The sequence below is a fragment of the Sceloporus undulatus genome, chromosome 6 (assembly GCF_019175285.1).
Source record: "Sceloporus undulatus isolate JIND9_A2432 ecotype Alabama chromosome 6, SceUnd_v1.1, whole genome shotgun sequence".
Taxonomy (NCBI): domain Eukaryota; kingdom Metazoa; phylum Chordata; class Lepidosauria; order Squamata; family Phrynosomatidae; genus Sceloporus; species Sceloporus undulatus.
In genome coordinates, this window is record NC_056527.1 from 27,103,852 (window position 1) to 27,120,745 (window position 16,894).

Genomic DNA, 16,894 nt, shown 5'->3' on the forward strand with positions numbered 1-16,894 from the left:
GAGCAGAGAGGTAGTGGATGGAGGACTTGGAGATGTCTCATTCACAGGGTCAACATGAGTCAAGGTCTACAGGAAGGCAGTGGAGAACAAAAAAAAACCACACCATGGAAAATCCTTAGTATTTTTTTTTTTTTTTGCTAATGTTATTCATAAATCGTAATTCCCGTATATCACTAAATATAAGGACAATATTTATTACATAAACAACTAGTGAAGTTAAAATACTGTAACTTTAAATTATAATATGCGCACAGCCTAAATTTATTTATGTGTACATAGTTACATGTGTATATAGAGATCTTGTAGCACCTTTGAGATCAAATGAAAGAAGTTGGCAGCATGAGCTTTCATAGACTTAAGTCTACTTCCGCAGGTGCATTGGATAGTTACATGTGGTTAAAGTGAACATTTGGTAAAATATGATGTTTTTAAAGAAATTTTTAAAAGAATATTTAATATTTTATTTAAAAATTTTAAAAAAATTAAAAAATATTTTTAAAACAAGGTCTCGTCTTTCTCCTTTCACTAAGCCTTGTCCCACTCATACCGTCTCTTCCACTGAGTTCCAGCATTTAAAGCCCATATCTGCCAAAAGGCAGGTGTTTGGGGAGTAGTGGTGCCACTTTAGTGACACCCCCTGCTACAGTGTAGATGTTTCTATAGCTGGGAGTGAGCCCCACTGAACACAGCCATGGGAACCTGGAGTAGGTGTCAGATCATGCCAAAAGGGGACAAAAGGTTTTGCACAGCTATTCCCACTTGGCTTGATTTTTTTTGTTCTAGTCAGAAGAAAAGGGAAGATATATGTCCATAAGTTGCACCATAGAAATTTCATATGGACATGAACTCATTGACTTACATCTTTCAAAATATATTCTGCTGATAACAGTGGCAAGCAACCTGCCCTCCTTCATGGAGTCAGTCCATGAAATAAGTGTGGTTTGTTTGGCCATAACTGGCATTGAGTTCACTAGGGTTTGGTATTGTTATGTGCCAACAAGGTGATTCTGGTTTGTGACAACTGTGGAGTTTTCTTTGTGCAATTTATTCAGAGGAGGTTTGCCATTGCCCATCTGTAAGGATGAGGGAGTGAGACTTGCCCAAGATCAGCCTGTGCATTTCCATGGTTGAGACGGGATTCAAACCCTAGCCTCCATCACTCAAAATATTACACTAAGGTACCTGTCATTGTGGTTTATTCCTTTCAAAGTGTTGAAATGGATGCAAGAAGGAATGGATGCGAGAACATACTCCTACATTAAACCAAAGGGCCACCTGGTCCAGCATCCTGTTTCCAATTAAGGCCATCTAAATGCCTCCACGAAGCAAATAATCAACAACCTTCTTCCGTTGTGCTTCCCTAGCAATATTTATTGAAAGCATTTATTCATCCCCAAAGGTTGCCAGGCAGTGCACAATAAAACAGATAAGATTCTTTACGAACAGATTAAGAACAATGGTTAAGGCCAGTTTTAGAAACCCAAGGCAATAGGGAGTAACACAGCTTTGGCTACCCTCCAGGCTCAGTGGGGATGGTGCCAACCTGACTTCTCTTAGGAGGAAGTTCCATAATCAAAGTGCCAGTACAGAGAAAGTTCTGCATTGTGTACTCATAAGCCTAGCTTCTTGATGTGGCAGAACATACAACAGGGTTGCTGCTTAAGATCTAATATTTCAAGTGGGCTTATACAGGCTGCATATTAAATGGCAAACTGCATTAAATATCAAGATTGCTTCTCACTTCCACCACTCCCATTTTCTTTGGGATGTAGTTAATAGAGACTGAGTGAACATGTTCAGCAGGAGCCTCACAAACCCAAACAAGATGCTGGTAAATGAAATCAGTGTTGATAGGAGGCAAAAAAATGCAGAAGAATGAACTGAATAGCAGGGGCTACTGTTTATTGCTAGGGAAAGAAGCAGGAATATTGGGTGTAATTCCTGATTTTCAGATAAATACAGCAGGAAAACTGAGAAAGTGACATACATGTGACATCTGATGTTTACGTTCTCACACAAAGAGTGTGAGAAATAAATTAGATTGATCTGAAATCATAATATGGTGAGTGTGATCTGATAGCTATTGTTGGGGCTGGACACAATAACTGACTGGACAGTAACAACTGAAGGGCAAAACTTTTTCAAAAGGACTAGATCAAACAGAAAGTATATTTTAAAAATTGTAGATATTCACAGGAAAATCCATTATTGTGACACTGGGAGCCTTAAACCAGGAGAGAGAAACAAAAGTAGTATTATTATGGCAGTATAATGCAGGCTGCCAACCAGACAGAAGACAGAACATGTTGCTTTTCTGAAACAGATTTACAAATCTCCACAGAGCTGTAGCTGAAATGTGACAAATGTGAATGTGCTGGAAGTCTAATTCTGCTAAGAATAGAACATCCATAAATTATCACTGTATTTTACCTACAGCTTCATTTTTCAGAAGACAGAGGAAGAAACAAGATTAACCTCACCCTAAGCAACAGAGATGAACTGGTTGATGAAGTGAAAGTGGCAGGAAGCTTCAGGAAAAAATAATCATGCAATGTTGGAATGAGTGGTAGCAGGAGATGTAAAAACTGTACCTTTGGATATGTACCTGGGGCTTCAGAAAAGCTAAAGAGCACAGAGTTAAGTTGGCTAAGATCCCATGGCTAGCAAGTCTGAAGGGAAAAAATGTTCAAGAGAGGATGGAAGATTCTGAAAAGTGAAATTGTGAAGGCATAAACAGAAGGAGAATACAAGATGGGAGACATCAGAAAGTGCGGCTACACATAGAGTTTTCTATTGACCTTTTAAAAGGTTGTGTATAGTAAAAAGGGAAAGGAATATGAGCAAACATGGGTATCATGGAGTAGCTCAATCTGTAAAGATGTTGTGCGGAAGACTAGAGCCCAGAACAATCTGAGACTTCCAAGTAATGTTCAAAATAACAGTACCCATGGCTTTGTTTGTATTAAGAAAATGAACATGTGAGAAGAAGGCCCCTTCCATCTGGAGAAAGATGGTGAAGTATTAACAGTGATAAGAGTAGTCAGAACTACTATATTTTGCTTGAAGGTTATCCTCTCCTCTATTTTGACTTTGGAAAAAATAAATAATAGGAGTGATCTCAGTCCACAATAGTGAGGGTGACGGTTAGAGAACAATGAAATACTCTGAATGAGTTCATGTCTCTAACACCATCTGGGAGTTCTGTAGTTTCTGAAATCGGTTAACACAATTTTCCACTGCACTGTAGTGGTGTGAGTTTTAGAGCAGGGGATATTGTTTGCATGTTAATCAAATGCTGGGAGAGCCATCTATGGCTATGTACACACGGCAGAAATAATCCAGATTGACACCACTTTAACTCATGGCTCAATGCCATGGAATTCTGGGAATTGTAGTTTTGTGAGACATCTAGCCTTCTCTGTCTGAGAGTTCTGGTGCAACAACAAACTACAATTCCCAGGATTCCATAGCACTGAGCCATGGCAGTTTAAGGGGTGTCTACCTGGATTATTTCTGCTGTGCAGATGCAGCGCCTGAGTGATTGTGTTACTGCATCCCACATCAAACAGTTAGTTCAGTTTCTCATTTTGACTATGTATACACTGTTCTAAGTACTCTGTGGCACAACAGGCAGTAAAGGTGAATGTTGGAAGTTCTGTGTCCTTAGCCTGAAGGACAGCAACACGATCTTTCCCTGGAGACTGTAATAGTCATACATAGCAAACTAGTAAAAAACAAAAGCCCAGTGTTTAATAGATAAGTCTTTGCAGATAACTTAATGTTTCTGGCAAATTGGACTCCTTCCCACAATAACCTGTGCAATCATTACAGTATCCCAAGACTTGACTTCTTGTTTCTTTTTAAAGATTACAAATTAACTGGTTTTTAAAAAGATAAAATGCTAAAATGGAATAAGATGACATTGTAGCTCTTTCTCTGTACTCATTTGATGTTGACTGAAGAGAGAAGTGCCTGTCTCCATATCAGCTTGCCTGTGTACTGAGGATATCCTCAGAAGCTCTCCTCCAAGATCCTGTGCCATCTGTGACATGGCAACTAGAGAGAGACTTTTTAGTGGTGGCACTCTATTTAAGGACTTCCATCCCTGAGGAGGCTCATTTGAGGCCAACACCGATATTATTCTCCAAGTGGTTTGTTTCTGTCTTAACAATGCCATATTTCTTTACGCATTTATTTAGCCTACTGCCTTGTTATCAATAAGGGGATCAGGAGCAGCTCACAAAATGAAGTACAACTAAAGCCGTCTGTGGAGGACAGAAAGATGGAGGGGCTACACAATGTCTTTAGATTAGAAGTGCTGAGAATTTATAAGCGCTGTTCACTCAAAATGTATAATATTTTTAAAGTAACACATTAAGAGTATAATTGTTCCTATGTAAACTGTAAATCGTCTGGGAATCATACAGCCCTCTGGATGGCAATGAATTGTAAATCACAGCAGCCTAAACCAGCAAAACTATTGATGCAAAATGTTGGGAAATGCAGTCTAGCAGTGTCTGGAGGATGGAACGATTCCCATCTCCGCTATAGACACATTCATCACTGAAATCCAAAATGCAGGTTCTCTAGTAGGACATGAAGCTACATCTGTGGCAAGCTATTTACAGCAGCTTTGGCTGCTTGAGATGAAGCAGCAAATTGTAGACATACCTCATCCATGTCAGAGTGTATAGTACCAAAGCCAATTTTGGCATATCTAGCAGATAAGTCCTCCAACGCCTTTCTTTATTCCAGGCAGTAAAATACATAACCATCAAGTCATTTCTCATTTATAACACTAAATATCTGCTCTCAGATACCAGCTCTGCCCTGGTGCCACAACAAACTACAATTCCCAGAATTCCATAGCATTGAGCGATGGCAGTTAAAGTGGAGTCAAACTGCATTATTTATGCAATGCAGATGCAGCTCACAAGAAAGCATGCAGGAATTCATAAGTCCCCCTGGGCCCTCTCCAGTGGTGTCCCTAGGGTTGGTACAACTTGGTGTAGTAACTCATAGTGCCACCCCACTGTTGACCTCCCTCCCCTCATACTACACCATACAAAATCCTTAGTAATTTTTTTTTACTCATAAATCATAATTCTCCTATATCGCTGAATGTCATGGTAATAATAGTGACATAAACAACTAGTGCAGTTAAAATTATACTTTAAATTACAATATCATGCACACAGCTGAAATATATTTACATATACATTATATATGCTTATGTTGAAAATTTGGTAAAATGTGATGTTTTTAAAAAAAATAAAATTAAAAATTAATTTTTGAAATTTGAAATTTTAATTTAAAAAACATGGGACCTCTCCTTCCCCCTCCCACTGAGCCTCACCCCACTCACTCCATCTCTTTCAGCATTTTAATGAGACACAGGCAAATGCCACAGTCTGTTTCTGGAGAAGTTTGGGGAGCAGTGGAGTCATTCCTGCTTTGGGTGTCACCTGCTGTGGTCCAGATACCCTGTACTCCTGGAACACCCCTAGTGACACCAGTGCTCCTCTCACAAAGACTACAAACATTCTAGGTGTAATTCCAAATTTTACAAGTACAAGACTTTTAATGTGCCCATAGGATGTCAAAATAGTTGTTTCTGATAACATATTTGTAGAGATACTGTACAGTATTTTATATTAATGCTTTTTATCTTGCATTGTTGTCAGTTATGATGCTGAAAGAATAGCAGTTCTCAATATACAAAATAACCAGCAGCAATAACAGGAATTGGTTTTCAGCTAAGAGGTTCTTCGGCCTCTCAGCTTGTCATAAATCCTGACCTCTTGCCCCCCGCCCTAAAACTGTCTATGGATCTGACACTAGCTACTTGTAAGCCAATAGATACAATAAATAACCTTTACAAGGCCAAAGGATAATAATTTTCATCATGATTTAATAACTGTATTACACATTTGCATTTGTGGTACAGTCCAGAAGTCCTCTAGAGTCCCTACAGAGTCCCAATTGATTATCTGATTATTTCTGCTAAAGCAGAAGGTTGAACAAAAGTAAAGACTGCTTTGCATACCATACTCTTCTCTAGCTTTGTTGCACAAACATTATTAACTTGTTCCCAAACAATTTGTCAGACAGCCTTGAGTGATATTTTTGCCATTTTATATAGAGGATGCCAGTTTGAAGACAGTCCTGTTGTTTATTATTCTGCAGTTAGCATTGAAATTTAACTCTTGTAACTTCAAGCTGTTGTATATCTAAACATTCCTTAAAAATGTGAAATGGCAGCTGTTCATGCACACCTACTACAGGGTTCTTAATTTACTTATACTTTCTCTTATTGGTTCACACACACACACAAACTGTGAGTATTTATTTATTTATTTATTTGACAGTGGACAAAGTAGGGCCATCCCTTTGTATCGTTATGTACAGCAATAATTTGAAATAGCATTGGCTCACAACTATAATTTGTTTCAAGTTGGGGGGGGGGGGTTCTGACCAAAACACTCCACACCATTCATAGTATGTATGTACAACTGGTACAGCAGAAAACAAATATGTAAGAAACAAAACATGCAAATGAATTGGACATAGGTCCCATTGAATTCAATAGGTTATATTAATTATGAGTGGTTCCACTGGTTTTAATGGGAACTAGGTTTCACTAGTTTACAGTACCGTCTCATAAACACATGCTCAGAAGCAAGGAAGGTGCTTATTCCAAGGCATGTTGGTTTATAATTGTTTACTTTATCTTGACTCATAAGTTAAACTGCACAAGTCCCCCACATCATTCCTGGTGCTGCCAATATTTTGGCTAGAATGAGCATGACTACCTAAACCTCCCTGATCTCCTGGGAAGATTAAAAGGTAATAAATTAGTAAATGTACCAGTCTATATCATCTTGCTATCTCCCTATTATGTAGATGTCAAGACATGGTACTACTGAATGGAATGGCCCTTAGGATATAACATGTAGATCAGAGATGAGCAACTTGTGGTCCTTCAGATGTTGAATGATAACCACCATTCCAATCAGTCTGACCTACAACATCCTATGATGAGGGTTCATGGGAGCTGCAGTCGGACAACATCTCCCGGGTCAAAAACTGTACACCCCAGATGTAGATAAAGCATAAGTAATCAAATGAGATCATTGCTCCTTCTAGTAGCCCAATGTTATCAGCTTTGATCAGCAGTGGGTCTCCAGAGTTTCAGGCAGGATTTTTTTCTTAACTCTACATGGAGATCCCTGGTAGTTTCCCATCTAAGTACAGATCAGGTCTAACCCTCTTAGTTTCCAACATTAGATGAGATCAGGGTGGCATGTAGATGGTAGTCTACATTGCCATTGCACACTCCAGTGGTAATGCACAACAGTAACAGCATGATGAACAGGCTGAAGGTTGCTGTGGCTTGCATGGAACCATTAAAGTTAACCATATGTTGGGGCTAAAGCCAACATTCCACTGGCACAGATTTCAGAATTGCCTCCCAGCCCTTTGCACGATCCCAAAACCAGCTTGAGAAGGCTCCAACTTGTTCCAGAGCCAGTTTTAGGGGTGCACAACTGGATGTAGTGGGGAGAGAAAGGTTGGATCTCCAAATTCCACTGGTTTCTGCAGAGGTCCACCATTAGATATTGTTGTTATTCACTGTCTTGCAATAGAACAAAGGAAACAATGCCAGACTGTAAGGCAATAGTGGAACACCTAGATTTGAATGTGCAAAGTTATTATGTGGAAATGTCTTCTGTCTTCTGAAATCTCCTAGTATGAGGGTCTATCATTCTGAATGAGACATGGAAAAATACAGTATCAACAATAATAACAAAAATGTTGTTTGAAATGAAATATAGGGATTTTGTTTTAGTCCACTATATCAGTGGTTTTCAAACTGTAGTCCTCCAGATGTTTCAAATTTCATCTCCCATAATTTCTGACCATTGGCCAAATTAGCCAATGGAGCTGAAGCCCAAAACATCTGGAGAGCCAAAGTTTGAAAATCACTGATCCACACTAGCATGCTATAACCTCATTTTGTTTTATTCATGAAATGTTTCAAAAACAAATCTGGCAAGTCTGAGCTGTCAAAGTACCTCTCTAGCACAAGGCCCATAAAAGTAGTCTCATTTAATTTACTCATTCAGTGGATCTCAGAGGTCTCAAGAACAGAGAAGGCTGTTGAGGTTAACAGGCCTGGCATCCAGGCTTGTATTGTGTCAAACTGTCCACTTCTTTGCGAGCTCTTTAGTTAAGCCATCAGGTTTCAGCTATAATCCTTCCAAAAACCCTGGCACTGGCAAACAAAAAGATCCCCCCTTTAAAAAAACGTTGAGGAAAAGGCAGCTGGAGACATTAATGATAATTTGTTGGACTATCGTAAATTTATTGCACTTGGTAACTGCTTATGAAGTTGTGATGCAATTCACTATTTTTGTGGGACCCAACACTGATTTGGCTGTTGGGGAAACCTTATTTATATGTGTGATGGCTGTCTACACAAGGTCAGTTAAAAAAACAGGAGATAAGATACCCTTGACCCTCCCTTTCAAGTTGGAAACTAATTGGGAGACAGCAGAGATTACTCAAAATCACAATTGCTGTTCCCATTCAGGAATACTTTAGTTGTGCGTTCCTGTATAGCAAGGGATTGATATCCCTTGCAGTCCCTTCCAGCTCTATGATTCATACCAATGAGAGGGAGCCTGAAGTATGAATCAGATATCCCATGCAGAAGTTGTCTTTAAGGTGAAAGCAGCTTCAGAAGATGATGGTTCAAAGTGAAGGAATAAGGTAACCTGCAGTTTAAACACCTCATTTTTATTTCCTATTAGCTGAAACAAAGCAAGACTTTTTTTGTCTGAGACAAAGGTTGAGATGGCACTCACTCACCTTGCTATGGTTCCAACAGAAGCTGCGTGCACACAACAAATGATGTGGTAGAATCCATCCCTGCACTTAGAATAATATAATCATAGAGCTGGAAGAGACCTCAAGGGCCATCATGTCCAATCCCCTGTCATGCAGGAATACACAATCAAAGAACTCCTGACAGATGGCCACCCAGCCTCTGTTTGGAAATCTCCAAAGAAGAACACTTCACCACACTCCAAGGGAATGTGTGCCACAGTCAAACAGCTCTTACTGTCAGGAAGTTCCTCCCAATGTTGCGGTGGAATCACTTTTCCTGTTGTTGGTTCAGAAAGGGAGAGAGAAGGAAGATAGGATAGTTCTGAGAAGTGGTCATACATCCAAAATTGGCAGAGATGGCTGTCTAGTAACCAGTATATTTCTTTCTTATTGCCAACAACCTTTCTAAGACTGAAAACCTATACAAATACAGGTAGCAGTAGCTCTTTTGGTGTTTGTGATTTGTTAGGCAGCTTCTAATGGACTTAAATTTGTTCCAAAGTTGTGAGAAACCTGAAGTGTATATTCTGAAAACAAAACCTCACTCTTGTTTCATTTAACTTTTGGTGTTTAGCTGGGATAAACAAGATTCCCCCCTTTTTTTTCTGGAAAGGTCTAGTAAACACTATCAAATTCACATACTGTACCATATTTTTTCAGTTGCCATGTAAACCTACCAAACACACACATACACCAAGCTCCAAGTTGAACTAGTAATTTAGAGAGGAAATGACTGTATGGGGATTTTTTAAAGGGGGAAAAAACCCCAAACTTTATATATATGTGTGTGTGTGTTTGTGTGTGTCAGTGGCATTTGACTTCCCCCACCTCCCATTCTGAAAGGAAGCACTGTGTAGATGATTCATAGCATGCAACCCATGAGTATTATTTCCATAGTGATTCTGCTTAGTTTCTTGTATTCAGTTCCTGTGGTCTTGATTTTTCTTGTTCTAAGTTTTTTAAAGTACAGAAAGATCCTTTTTTCCCCAGCCAGGCAGCTAAGCCTCAACACATGTCATAGCTGCCTGAAATGAAAAAGTTGCTACTGGAAATGGCATTGCTGCATTGCAGAAGGTTTTAATACCTTCATTACATGAATGTCCAACTAACTTGTACTGTTGGTGAGAAGCTCCACCACGGTAATGTTTATATACATGTAGGCTGGATTTTGTATTAGTGTTGGTATAACTAGTATTTCTAATCTTGTCTAATACTTCTTTTGCTCCAGGAAAAACTGCAATCGAGGTCCAAGCACTGCTGGCATTAATAAACTAGGCTACATGCCTTTCCTGTCACTGATGTCATGGGGAGGAACATGCCATATCTTCCTGCATCTCAGGAATGACAAACTCACCAGTAAATATGATACAGAGTTCTTTCATTACATATTCAGCTAGATAGTGCTTCCAAAACATTTGTTCCTCATTCTAAAATGAAATTGATATAGCCTTCTCTTTCTCTGGCAAGGAGTTTGAACACAATCTTTGAACTGCACCCTTTTCTGAAAGTAAGGCAGTGGTTCCCAACCTTCCTAATGCCGCGACCCATTAATACAGTTCCTTATGTTGTGGTGACCCCCCAACCATGAAATTATTTTCCTTGCTACTTCATAACTGTAATTAAATAGGTGTTTTCCAGTGGTCTTAGGCTGGCCTTTCCTGGATAGATCATCCCGGCCTCAGGAACCCTCTTCTCATGAGAGTCCCCAAGGTCCTCCCTGGAAATTTAAGTAGAATGCTACTGCAGTTTACTATTTTGTCTTGTTTTGTTTTGTAATAATGTGTATGTGTTGATGTTGTTTTAATTTGTTGGTTTTAATTATAATTGATTTAATAACTTTTTAAGAGGGGGAGAGAAGTAGATTTTGATGTATAATGTATTGTATTTTATTACTGTTAGCCGCCCCGATTGACCTCAAAGGGGCGGGATATAAATAATTTATATTATTATTATTATTATTATTATTATTATGGCTCCCTACAATACTGACAGCCAGCATGGTGTATTGGTTTGAGTGTTGAACTACCACTCCACAGACCAGGTTTGGAATCCCTGTTCAGTCATGGAAACCCAATGAAAAACCTTCATCAAGTCACACTCTCTCAGGGAAACAAATCTGAGCAAACCTCTAAACAAATTTTGCCAAGAAACTTCTATGATAGGGTTGCCTTAGGGTCGCCATAAATCAGAAACTATTTGATAGCACACAACAACAGTATTGTCAAGATCAGACCACTGGGCATGGACTGATATTTTCAGGACTGGGTTTCTATGTTGATAGGTTAGGGATGGATCAGAACCTCGAAATATGAAAGTTGAAGCTGGATCAGGTTCCTCTCCTTCTACCTTCAAGTGGCATTGCCTTTCTTTATATTTCTTATTTTCCCCAGATTGGTCCAGGTTCTCAGCAAAACTGTTGCTTCAGGCTTTCTGTTGCAAATTTGATTTTGCAACTGGAGTAATTTCACTCCTAAAGCTGGTAGATGAGACAATAATTTCTAACTGTTGTGAGTCTCTAGGATGTCTTTTGGATTCCCTTTATTCTGAAATGTGATATACATACTCATGTTGAATCACTTAGGCCTATTCACTTGTTCTGAAATGGTGTTGAATCAACATGAAAAGAGGGAAATATGCTAGCCTTGTCCACTCCACCTCCAGTTCTATCATTCTCTTTCCTTAGAGGTGGATGAGTCTATTCACTTGTTCTGAAATGATGTTGAAAATACATGAAAAGAGGGAAATATGGGATTGTTTATACCTACCCTGAGATTGCTTCTCTTAGCTACCGGAGGTCAAAATATCACACACAAAGCCATGGGACTAGCTCTGCTCTCTCTTGTTAAAAGCTAGGTCAATAGCACTTTGGTTTCTATGGCTACAACCCCCAGATGACTTACATCATCCTATTCCAATCAATAGGTCCTCAAAGTAAATGATTTAAGGCTTGCAGCTGGATGTATCCCTTATGGTACACACCTGATTCCACTTCCCTGCTCTCTTCAGTGATTTTTATGCAACATTTACACAATGTTGACTGTGTAACTGGATTTTAAAATGAAAATTTTGAGTGCAGGTGTATGTTTGTGAAAGAGAGACCAGAGGCATCTTTAGGAAATTACAGCAAGGAGCATAAAAATTCTAGCAATCCTTTATTTACTCCTCCCTTCCAATCCAATCACCTCCAGCTGTATGTTGGACTATAACTCCCATCATCCAAGTTAGGATGTACTGCCTGATTACTTTCACCACTATTATTTCTTCTGCTCAAATACTGCCTGCCCCAGATGAAGATGTATGCTTTTCCCTGACCATATTTGTGGGAAGGAGGTGGAGGAAAACCATTACAAGCAAGGAAAAAAGGTAGTGGGAAAGGCCTCCTTTCCCTCACTCCTCTTCACAGCATCCCAAGACTGCTTTTCATTATAATATCAAGGGACTGTTACATCTGTAACTAATGTCTCACACAGCTCTACGAAACTTTGTGATGAAGAGTTCTGGATGCAACCCAGTGGTTTTCTATTATTCAAAACAGGTCTTTGCACAGTATTTTTTTTTTCATATGTGTGATTTGAAAGCATCTTTCCAAATGTTCTGTATCTTTCAATGCAATTTTGAAAAACAACATTTGTTGAATTCTCTGTACAACAGACTCTGATACCGGCTTGGTGCTGAGATACCAGGAAAGGCCTCCTTTTAAAGGTGTAAACCCCCCAAATGAAATCTTCCTTCAATCCCCAAACCTCTGGCACTGCACAGGCTGAGACGCTGAAAATAATTCACAGTCAGAATTCTTATATTTGTTGTGGTCACATTCCCTTGGTAACTTTGCCAAGCTCTTTTCTTTGGATACCTAAGCTGTATTTCTAATGCTCAACTGAACTTATTGCAATGTTAGAAATTTGGAGACTGAAGGAAAATTTGAGGCGGGGGGAAAGAATTTTTTTTTAGACCCAAGTCCTCATTTTACCCCTTCCCCACTAGCTACTCCCTTGACCTTTTTTCTCCATTTCTTTCCTCATTTTTTTAGAAGAGTACAGAACTTTTGCTTCATTGGCTTCTTGTTTTTTTAAAAAAAAATCTGAGGCAACCTTCTTCTTTAGAAAGATCTGAAATATTAAATCATGAATTTATTTATTGGCAAACCTGCTTTTTTAATGGCCCAGCACACAGCAATTTTAAAACCAGCATGCCCTATCCATGAGCTGGCAGTCAAATGCTGCTTGATCTCATATTGGGCAGGCACAGAAAGTTCCTTTAAGGGGGTGGGTTAAGCAGCTACCCAATAGATTTTCTAGGAAAGGTTTTAGACCTGTCCCTCCCTTACCTCTGCTGAGCATAAGAGGAGAATGTTTTGATGAAAGGAAATGATGATGCTGTTCCTGAGGGTGAGGCTGAGTCTGGCAACGCATTGCTTATCTGGCACCTCCTGCATCTTCCCCTGAGATGCCCATGCAGCCAGAGCAGCAGCCCTAAATGACAGCCAGCTATTCTGACCAATTTTAAGTGCCAACATGAATTCAAGCCAGATCATCTATGCCAGAAGGACTAGCAAACTGGCTCCAGCCTGGTTTGGCCTATTTCAGGGTTGTTTGGCTCAGTAGACAAAAGGAGGTGGAGAGGTTTGTACATCCCACAAGGGCACCCATGCCAAGGCAGATACTCAAGCTCAACATGTAGGGGAATTTATGCCATTCCATCCCATCTCATTTTACCCATCCCCATGCATATTTTCAATCACCTCAAGCTAATTGCAAAAGGTCGAGTAGTTCACCAGCCTGTGCACATATTACTTGGGCCATAATTCTAATGGTGGCAGATGAAAAAGGCAGAAATTTTTATCAGACTTTTAAAAAGACATGTCATGGAGCACTAATGCTGTGTAATTGTAGCGGTGGAACAAAGATGTGTCCATACACTTTTTAAGCAGAAGGATGCCCTGTTGTACAAAGGCGAAGGATAAGCAGATTTAGTTGCTTCATTTAACCTGTGTCTAAACTGACTGTGCAGATTCTGAGATTTATTTAACCTATAATGAATGTTTGGAGCACTTAAGTCTAATCAAGCTGATAATATAAGCTTGCATTGACACACATAGGTTTATCAAATGGCAGCCTATGACCTGGATATCTAAGTCCCCTGAAATAATTGGAAACCTAATCCAGTTGCCTGCTGTGCATACCTAAAATTTCAACTTCTTTGAAAAATAAATACTTTATTGAGGCTCAACAGGGAAAAAGGAGACAGGAACTCATGTTCGAATACCTAATTTAAAATCCTGAAGAATCACCACACAGTTCTTGTGTAGTTATATTCTATTTAAGCTGCCTGCCTCAGGACCCTTTCTGGATCAAAACACAGGACAAACATTAAGGAGATGAATAAATACAGATGGTGTGCATTCCCTGTAAGTAATCAGGTCAAAATCCCAGTCCTTATAGCCTGGCAATGGCTCTGTTAGTTCAGCTGTGAAAGCAAGAGAGACACGAGTTGGTCCATGTGGTGAAGCAGAGGGAATAATATTGTGTCAAAATTTATTCATTTAATTAATATCCTGCCTTTCCCCTAAGAACATGTTATGAGGAGTGAGGTTAAAAGTAAAACACAGATAAAATATAAAAAATTGCAACCATCTTCCTGGCTCTAATGGAGAGGCAATAGTTGTGTTAAGAATGAACAACTGCAGCTGAAAGTTGTGGTTTCAAAGGGGAGGGGAAACAGTTATATGTTACATGGTATCTGCTCCTGCTCAAGATATATTAAGGATTAAAGTTACAGGAGGCCATCCAGGATCTGCTTGGACAACCCTAAGGGGGGGTGAACCTGTAGCCTACAGAGGATTGGGACCTAGTGCATGGAAGCTGCATGTGCCTCTCTTCCAAGCCCTGCCCCCTTTATATCGTAAGGGCAGAGTATTTTTTTTTTAATACACACACATATTAAATTCTTATGAATGCTTTTACAATTCATTAAAAGCACTACCAATCTCAACTGCAGTCTAGTGAGCATATTTCAAGCCACATTTTCAGATTTAGTGGACAACTCCTAAACTGGGTTTAATATAGGTTAATCCATTTGTTTTAATAAATAGCTCATAAAAATTGAGCCTAAGTCCTTAATTACATTTCTCCACAACTTAGATTGCATTGTTGGAAGTCTGTTCTGTATTCCTGTTGAATTAGTAAGCAACATAAATCGGGAAACCAAGCAGCCACAAAATTGTCTGTCTTTCATTTTTTTATTATTATATTTTACTGGACAGGTTAATTTCTCTGAGATGGTCATTGCCTACACTCTGTGCAGCCAGAGTCTTATGGAGATAGCTTCCAACATTGTGTAGTAAATGTTCATTCATGTCCATGAAAATGAAAAATACTAAAAACTCTCCTCCATGGCTTAATTCTTTGGTAAGTCATTCGAGATGAAAGATTTCACAACTTGCATCCAGAAAGGCACAACATTTCAGGACTTCCAGTTCATATCAGACTATCAAGTAAGCCACATAGATCATAGTACCCCACTCAGAGCATTCCCACCAGCAACTAGATAGTATTTTGGTAAGGAATCCTCACCAATATAAGCACAGAGGCCTGTTACAGACAGGCCAAAATAAAGCTGCTTCAAGTCACTTTGGAGGTATGGTATTTCAATGATGCATGCATCCTAAGAGTCCAAAAGCCACACCAAAGCCACACTCCGGTCCTAAGGACTGTAGTGCAGCTTTGGTGTGGCTTTTGGACTCTTAGGACTTATGCATCATTGAAATACCATACCTCCAAAGTGACTCGAAGCAGCTTTATTTTGGCCTGTCTGTAACAGGCCAGAGATCTCTCTTGCATGCTAGTCTCCTATAGGTTAAAACCATTAGACATTATCCTATTATCCTACCCTAGGGTAACAGAAAACAGACCTACCCCTCCTCACTGGGACAACCTCTGAAGTACTTAAAGAGTGCATCCATGTTATCCCTCAGTCTTCTGTTCACATGCCCAGCTCCTTCAACCTTTCCTATACCTCTTATCATCCTTATTGCCTTTCTCTGAACCTGCTTCAACTTGTCTGTATTCTTCCTAAAATAGGGCACCCAAACTGAACACAGTATTCCAGATGAGGCCTAATCTGTGCAGGGACTATTTCTTCCCTCTGCTTGGAAACTATACATGGTCCAGGCCTCAGAAGGAGAGAAGGTTTGCTGGACTTTCTCCCTTCCCCACTTCCATTCCCTTCTCCTTTTGTGTCTTGTCTTTTTAGACTGTAAGCCTGAGGGAAGGGACATGTCTAATTTAAAACAATGATAGCCTTTTGGCTGAAGAGCAGGAAATAAATAAATAAATATTAATGCAGGCATCTGCCTTCTTTCCTGCAGCATCACATGTTCAATTTATGATTAACAATAATCCCAAGGTTCTTTTCACATGTAGTACAGCTGAGCCATGTGTCCCCCATCCTCTACCTGTGTCTTTGGTTTTCGTGCCTTAAATGTATAGTTTTGCATTTATCCCTATTGCATTGCATTGCATTGCATTCAGAGGGGAGGGTTGTTTTCGACTCCCTTGGCAGTTGACAGAGTGTGACTTGCCAAAGTCGCCCAATGGGTTTCCATGGCTGAGTGGGGATTCAAACTCTGGTCTGCAGAACCACAGTTCAAAACTCAGACAACTACACAACTACACAGTGTATAGTGATTTGAAATTGGCCACTGTAAAACCTTTATTAAAAAGCCCTCCCTCGACCCCCTGATACATAGTCTCGCTGCTGCCATTTCTGGGGAAGGTGATCGAGAGGGCGGTTGCAATCCAGCTTCAATCGGTTTTGGATGAAACGGATTATCTGGACCAATTTCAAACTGGCTTCCGCGTGGGTTACGGGGTTGAGACAGCCATGGTCGCCTTGGTCGATGATCTCCGTCTGGGCATCGACAGGGGAAGCGTGTCCCTGTTGGTGCTCTTGGACTTCTCAGCGGCTTTCGATACCATAGACCATGGTATCCTTCTGGAGCGCCTGG